We start from the raw sequence: 8,048 nt of genomic DNA on the forward strand, positions 1-8,048 counted from the left end.
TATACATTATTTGTCATATCAAAACCTAACAATTACATGCCCAAATACCTATTTAACATCATGCATAATCCATTCATTTAACAACTGCATATCAAAACTTCACTTGTATAATTTGATTCCATCATTACCTTGCTACAACATACCATAATTGAACATTTAATTCAACCAAAACATAGTACCAAAATAAGCCAAATCACATGGCTTAACTTATACACAAGATGTACCAAGCGCATAATTTCAAGTGACCATAACTAACACCATCCAAACTAACCTATACATGCCATACTTACATAAATTCACAAGTTGATAAGTACCAATCAAAAATTAGATAGTGTTATGTGAAACTCTGACTCGTCCGTAACAAGCAAGCTAACAAGGCTCTATAAAACATAGAAAAAGAAATAGCGTAAGCTTTATAGCTTAGTAAGTCCATATAATTTAGAACTAAACTTACCATTTATACATAATCAAAGCAATAATTAGATCGCAACCAATTCAATTTACAAACACCTAACCACAAGTATTCATCACATGTTAGTCATTGTAAAAATACATGAAACCATCCATTAATACAATACTTTGCATCATTCCAAATTCATATATCATAGATAACATAAGCAAGATTTATAGACCGTAACTCATCTGTATAACATTATTTGTGCCAGTTGAACCTATAAGAAATTCAAAGGATACTCGGGTGAATAACATCAGTAATCCATCAATTCATTATCATTTATGCTCTTTGAGATATGATCGGTAAGCTCCTCCTAAGCTAATGAACAGTAAGATCTATTGAGCTGAAACAGTAAGCTCTATTGAGCTGAACAGTAAGCTCATACGAGCTGAAACAGTAAGTTCCAATGATCTGAAATAGTAAGATCTTACGAGCTAATATTTCGATAAGCTCATACGATCTTTTTTGAGTCCACAACAAATGTAGGAGCTCGACCAAATTGGTAACCCTAGTGACAAGTCACTCGTCTCCTATGAGTTCATACAGTTCAAACGGGGCTCGGTAACAATTATAATATATATTAATAAGACATTTACATTTCAAGTACATCAATTACTCAATCACAAAAATTCATTCCAAATATTTTCAAATATATAGAAGTTCAATTCTAATGATACGAACTTACCTTGTATTGCTAGGATAAAAACTATCGACTATTCGTCAATCTTTCCTTTTCCCTGATCTAAAATTGATCTCGGCTTATCTTGATCTAAGTGAAGAATTTATGCTTGCCAAATGTAAAAACCTATTTTTGTTTCTTCTTCCTTAAATTTTCAGTTAAAAGATGAATGAAGAAACAAAATTTGGTTTTCTTTTATTAATATTAACATTAATAATCAATTTACCTTAATAACCTTATTATAAAACATTAATATATCATATAATGAATGTCCAAGATTGTCTACTTACATTATAAATGACTAATTACATAATAAGGACTTCCATATTAGTAAACCATAGTTATTTAATACTTTTAAACAATAGAACTCAACTTTTACGCGTTACGCGATGTAGTACTTTTTACCGAATTAAGCATTTAAACAATAAAATTTCTTAACGAAACTTTCACATAATTAATCTATCATGCTGTAGACGTTATTAAAATAATAAAATAAATATTTTAACTTCGAATTTGTGGTCCCAAAACCACTATTCCAATTTGACCTAAAAACGGGCTGTTACAACTTTCCCCTCTTTAAGGATTTTCGTCCCCAAAAATCTTACCGATAAAAAGGTTAGGGTATTATTTTCACATAGCTTTCTCGGGTTCCCACGTAGCTTCCTTGATCCCATGTTTATGCCAAAGAATCTTTACAAAGGCAATGTGCTTATTTCTCAATTCTTTAATTTCATGAGCCAAAATCCTAATCGATTCTTCGTTATATGACATATCGAGTTGAATTTCAACATCTATTAGAGAGATCACATGTAACGGATCAGATCTGTAACGATGTAGCATAGAAACGTGAAAAGCATTATGGATCTTTTCAAGTTCTGATAGTAAAGCAAGTCGATATGCTACTGGTCCTATTCTTTCAATGATCTCATACGACCCAATGAATTGTGGACTTAACTTTTCTTTACGTCCGAAATGAAGAACCTTTTTTCCACGGTGACACTTTTAAAAACTCTCTATCCCCAATTTGAAATTCAATTACTTTACGTTTTAAATCTGCGTAGGATTTCTGTTGACCAAAAGGTGCTTTTAAATTGTTGCGAATCGTTTTCACTTTTTCTTCAGTTTCTCTAATTAATTCAACCCCGTGAATCTTCTTCTCACTTAATTCAGTCTAGTATAGCAGAGTTCGACATTTGCCACCATACAAAGCTTTGTACGGTGCCATCTTTACACTTGTTTGGAAACTGTTGTTGTATGTGAATTCAATCAAGGGTAAGTATTTTTTCCAACTGCCCTCAAACTCTAAAATACAACATCCCAACATGTCTTCAAGAATCTGAATAACTCTTTTGGTCTGATCGTCAATCTGAGGATGAAAAGTAGTACTAAAATTCAACTTTGTTTTTAGATCCTCTTGCAGTTTCTTGCTGAATCGCGATGTAAATCTCGGATCTCTATCAGAAATAATAGATAATGGCACCCCATGTAACCGAACAATTTCAGAAATGTACAATTTAGCTAATCTGTCAAGTGAGTAATCTGTATATATCAGTATAAAATGAGTAGACTTAGTTAATCAATCAACAACAACCTAGATAGCCTCTTTTTTTCCAGAGTTTCAGGCAATACCGACACAAAATCTATTGAAACTCTGTCCCATTTCCACTCGGGAATCACTACAGGTTGTAGTAAACCCGATGGCATTTGATGTTCAGCTTTGACTTGCTGACATATCAAACATTTCAATACAAACTCTAAGATATCCTATTTCATTCCTGACCACTAGTATATCTGTTTTAGATGATTATATGTCTTAGTACTACCCGGATGAGCAAAAAAATGACTACTGTGTGCTTCATGCAGGATTTTCTAAATAAGTTCTGTATTTTTCTGTACACAAATTCTATTTCAAAAAATTAAACAATCATCAGTTCCAATATGAAATTCTAAATTAGAAATAGACACACAATGAATTCGTTTAGCTTGCAATTCACAGTCATCTTTTTGAGCTTCACAGATTTGTTGAAGAAATACCGATTTAGCTTTTAATTCGTCTAAAATTGACCCATCATCACAAATCATCAATTGGGTATCCATTGCTCATAATGCAAACAAAGATTTTAAACTCAAGGCATCAACAACAACATTAGCTTTTCTCGGGTGATAATCAATCACAATGTCATAATCTTTCAATAACTCGAGCCATCTTCGTTGTCGCAAATTCAAATCTTTTTGTGTCATAGATATTTTAAGCTCTTGTGATCCATATAAATGTGACATTTTTCACTATATAAGCAGTGTCGCCAAATCTTCAATGCAAACACAATTGCAGCCAACTCTAAGTCATGTGTCAGATAGTTCTTTTCGTGCAGTTTCAACTATCGGGAAGCATAAGCTATAACTTTTGCATCTTGCATCAAAACACAACCCAGCCCATTTAATGATGCATCACTACAAATCACGAACTCTTTACTCGATTCAAGTTGTACTAAAATTGGTGCTTCAGTTAATAGTACTTTCAATTTTCAAAACAAAGCTGACATTTTTTTGACCAATCAAACTTTACGTCTTTTTGTAATAGTCATGTCATCAGTGTCGCAATCATCGAGAATCCTTTCACGAATCTTTGGAAATAGCCCACTAAGCCCAGAAAACTACAGACTTCAAATACATTTCTCAGAGGTTTCCAATCAACAATAGAAAAAATCTTGCTCGGATCAACTCTAATACCGTTAGCTGAAACAATGTGCCCTAGAAATCCAACCTCCTTGAGCCAAAACTCACATTTATTGAGCTTTGCAAATAACAGCTTATCACGTAGAGTTTGTAACACAATTCTGAAGTGTTCCGTATGTTCAAGTTCATCTCATGAATAGATCAGAATGTCATCAATGAATACAACACCAAATCTATCTAAATATAGTCTGAATATCCGGCTCATCAAGTCCATAAAAATGGCAGGAGCATTAGTTAAACCGAAAGGCATAACAAGAAATTCATAATGTCTATACTTCATTTTGAACGTGGTTTTTGGTACATCCGACTCTTTGATTCGCAATTGATAATAACCCGATCTCAAATCAATATTTGAAAATACTGTAGCCCCATTCAACTGGTCAAATAAATCATCAATCCGCGGTAGAGGGTATTTATTCTTTATATTCACTTTATTCAACTGTCTATAGTCAATACAAATTCTCATCGTGCCATCTTTCTTTTTCACTAACAATACTGGTGCACCCTAGGGAGAATAACTCGGTTGTACAAAACCTCTATCTGTCAATTCTTGCAACTGAGCCTTCAACTCTTGTAATTTTATTAGAGCCATTCTATATAGAGCTATCGATATCAGTATTATTCTGGGTACTATCTCAATACCAAATTCAACTTCCTGATTAGAGGCAAACCCGGTAATTCTTCTGAAATACATCTGAAAACTCACTGATCGTGAGATTTCGTGATAGGTTTTAAATATTTATTATTAATCATTCTTGAAACTAACTATTATCGCGATGTAGGCAAGTGTACCTATCGAACAGTAGTATAGTTTTAGCAAGACCAGCTTATCGAACCCAAAGGAACTAAAAGTACTAGTAATGATTGTCTTTTTATTATCTAGCCTAAGAACAAAGAGGTTTTGTTTAACTAACTAATTATCTAAACTAAGAATTCACAGAGAATAGAATTGGGGAATTGCTTTTGGGAAAATCGATTGAATTAAGACAATACCTAAGGAAAACTCCACCTAGACTGTACTTGTTATTCTGGCTCCGAATCGGACGATTTATTCACTTAACTTGTTCTGTAGAGATCCCTCAGTTATGTTATTATCCCTATTCAAGACTAATAACATCTAATCCCTAGATTGAATAATTGAGACTTTTCTCTAATTAACACCCTAGGGTTGCATTAACTCAATCTATGGATCCCCTTATTATGTTTCACCCTAATCCGGCAAAATCTTGTCACCCTATGTCTAGGAGCGCAAACAACTCCGCTTAATTATGACAAATGTACCCTTAGACAGGGTCTATTCCTCCTCTGAATTAGAGCTTATCTTGAATCAATATCCTGGGATATCAAACTAAGAATTAAGAACACATAATTAAGAACAAGTTAAATATTTATCATACAATTCAGAAAATAATAACAAGATTCGTCTTAGGTTTCATTCCTCTTAGGTATTTATGGGTTTTAGTTCATAACTAAATAAGAAAACATCTCAGAACAATAAAGAATACAACAAGAAAACCCAAAACTCCCGAAGGGGAAATTGAGGAGAAATCTTCAGTCTTGATGGTGAATCTGGCTTCTCAGATGGATTAATCAGCTTCCTTGCAGTAATTCTTTACTCCCTATTCTGTGTCCCCCTTTTCTTCTTCCTCTATGGTGTATTTATAAGCTTTGGAATGCTTAAGAGCCCTCAAAATTAGCCTTTTCCGAATTGGACTCAACTTAGGCTTGGTAGGGACACGCCCGTGTGACAAGCCCATGTGCGACTACTTCAGGCCGTGCTTGAGCCTGCCAAATTGACACAGCCGTGTGGTTGTGCCCGTGTGAGGAGGTCTAGGCCGTGTTGGTTTCATACTTTGGCTCATTTTCTCCGTTTTTGGCCCTTTTCTCGTTCTTTTCGCTCTCTTATGTTCTCTTAAGCATAAAACATGAAATTAAAGTATTAGGAGCATCGAATTCACCAATTCAAATGGGGTAAAAATATGTATAAATTATGCTTTATCAAATACCCCCACACTTAAGCATTTGCTTGTCCTCAAGCAAAATTATTAACTCATAATCAAAATAAATTCTTCTCAACTTATAATTTCTATCGATAATATCTCAAAATAATCCATAGGTAATCATACATTGAGAATTCAACTAAAAGAAGATAAAAGTTTCAAACATTCCAAGTTGAGTATTTAATCAAGCAAACGTAGGTGTCTCCCCTCATCTACGTAATTACCTTTGATTCAGAATATCACAGAGTTTCACATCCTCACTAAAGATTCACTCAAATCACTCGAGGTGCTTAAGGACAATAAATGACGCACTCAATACTCAATAATGAAAAGTCATTACCATAGGCTTGCATGAAAATGAAATCGCCACCACTATAATTTAAGATGATACATCAATCAAAAGGTCTTTAGAGGGTTGTAATGAGGGTTGGTTAGGGGTGTGGTCACAAGCTGAAAGAAAGGGTTAGAATCGAGATTGAGTTGAAAATTTACTTAACTAGAAAAATAGCTAGTCATCAATTGCGTACAACAGAGCTTTTCTCAGAATATGGAATTTGACTTCTTTAGCTCAGAAGATTACTACTAGTAATATGGAATTTGCTAAAAGCTCCTTGAAAATTTTCATTGTGTTTGGCATCTACGATAGGGCTTCAATAAACGATAAGTTAATATGTAATTTTTTAAGAGTTTAAGGAATTTACCAAATTGTTCATCTGAGCGGTCTTTCCTTGTCGCATTGGGGTATGGCACACGAGGTTTATATTCTACATTCATTAATTTGTTTTTATTATGACCTACCTCACCTTAACCTTTGCTTACCATAGTTTCTTGCCTCGATTCTGGCTCAAGCTCAACGAATCTTTCTTCATCTTGAACATCAATCACGTTGAGTTGTTCCCTTGGGTTGGGTTCAGTATTACTTGGCAAGCTACATTGTGGTCGTTCGGAGATTAGTTTGGAAAGCTGGCCTATCTGAGTTTCGAGCCCTTGGATCGATGCTTGTCGATTTTTAAGTGCTTTCTCGGTGTTCTAGAAATGGGTTTCTGACACCGAGATAAATTTAGATAGCATCTCTTCAAGGTTCGACTTCTTTTCCTATTGGTAGGGTGGTTATTGGTAGCCTGGAGATGGTCTCTGATTTCCTTGACCTCCCCATGAGAAATTTGGGTGGTTCCTCCAACCTGTATTGTAGGTGTTACTATATGGGTTATTTTGGGATCGAGAATTATTGTTACCCATATATTGGACTTCTTCCTCATCGATGCTAGGGTTGATACTCTGTGCATGCTCCTCCTCCATTCGTCTCACACCTTATTACTGGATGTACCTGAGTAGAACCAAGTAAACCATCAATCTTTTTATTTAGAAGTTCTACCTGATTTGACAGCATAGTAACTGAATCGACTTTATAAATGCCCGCTGTTTTAGTTGGCTTAGCCCTCATGACTTGCCACTGATAGTTATTCAGTGTCATCTCCTCTATAAACTCATAGGCATCTTCAGGTGTTTTATTATTGATGATTCCGCCAGCAGCTGCGTCAACCATTCGAGTTGAAGAATTCAGGCCATTATGGAACGTTTGAACCTGTAGCCAAAGCATCAACCCATGGTGAGGGCACCTTCTCAGTAAGTCTTTGTATATCTCCCATGCATCGTAAAGAGTTTCTAAGTCCATCTGCACAAACGAAGAGATATCATTATGTAATTTAAAATTAATTTTAAATGTATTGCATAGTTCTAAGAAGTTTGCTAAGTGACCGTTGGGATTCTCATCCTGCAAACCATCAAACTGAACAAATTGATGTATCATTTGAATAGTGTTAGTGTTTAGTTCAAAATTATTTGCAACTACTGCAGGTCTAACTATGCTCGATTCAGTTCCTGTTAAAGAAGGTTTAGCATAATCATACATAATGCGTGGAGCAGGATTTTGATTAACTGCAATTGCAGGAGGTAGCTGGTTGTCTTGGTTTTCAGCCATCTCTTCAGTTGGGGGTTGAGTATCGTCCTCTTACTCGTTCTCTGTGTATCTTAAGCTTCGCCTTATTTCTCTTTGGTTTCTGTGAACTATGGGATCGATTTCTTTGTTAAAAAGTAGTGGTCCTGACGGGTTTCTTCTAGTCATAAACTATAAAAACTTGCCAAGAGAAAGAAAAAAAGTAAATTAATAAATAATAAT

At 34.8% G+C, this 8,048-nt stretch overlaps 1 non-coding gene across 1 annotated transcript; it reads left to right on the forward strand.

Annotated features, from left to right (window-relative positions):
* Nucleotides 1-7,470: 7,470 nt before the first annotated feature.
* On the forward strand, nt 7,471-7,576 carry LOC121231083 (small nucleolar RNA R71). Its single transcript, XR_005929151.1, has one exon. It is a non-coding gene; the product is annotated as a small nucleolar RNA R71 (small nucleolar RNA).
* The last annotated feature ends 472 nt before the right edge of the window (nt 7,577-8,048 follow it).

Source organism: Gossypium hirsutum, chromosome A06 (assembly GCF_007990345.1).
Source record: "Gossypium hirsutum isolate 1008001.06 chromosome A06, Gossypium_hirsutum_v2.1, whole genome shotgun sequence".
Lineage (NCBI taxonomy): Eukaryota > Viridiplantae > Streptophyta > Magnoliopsida > Malvales > Malvaceae > Gossypium > Gossypium hirsutum.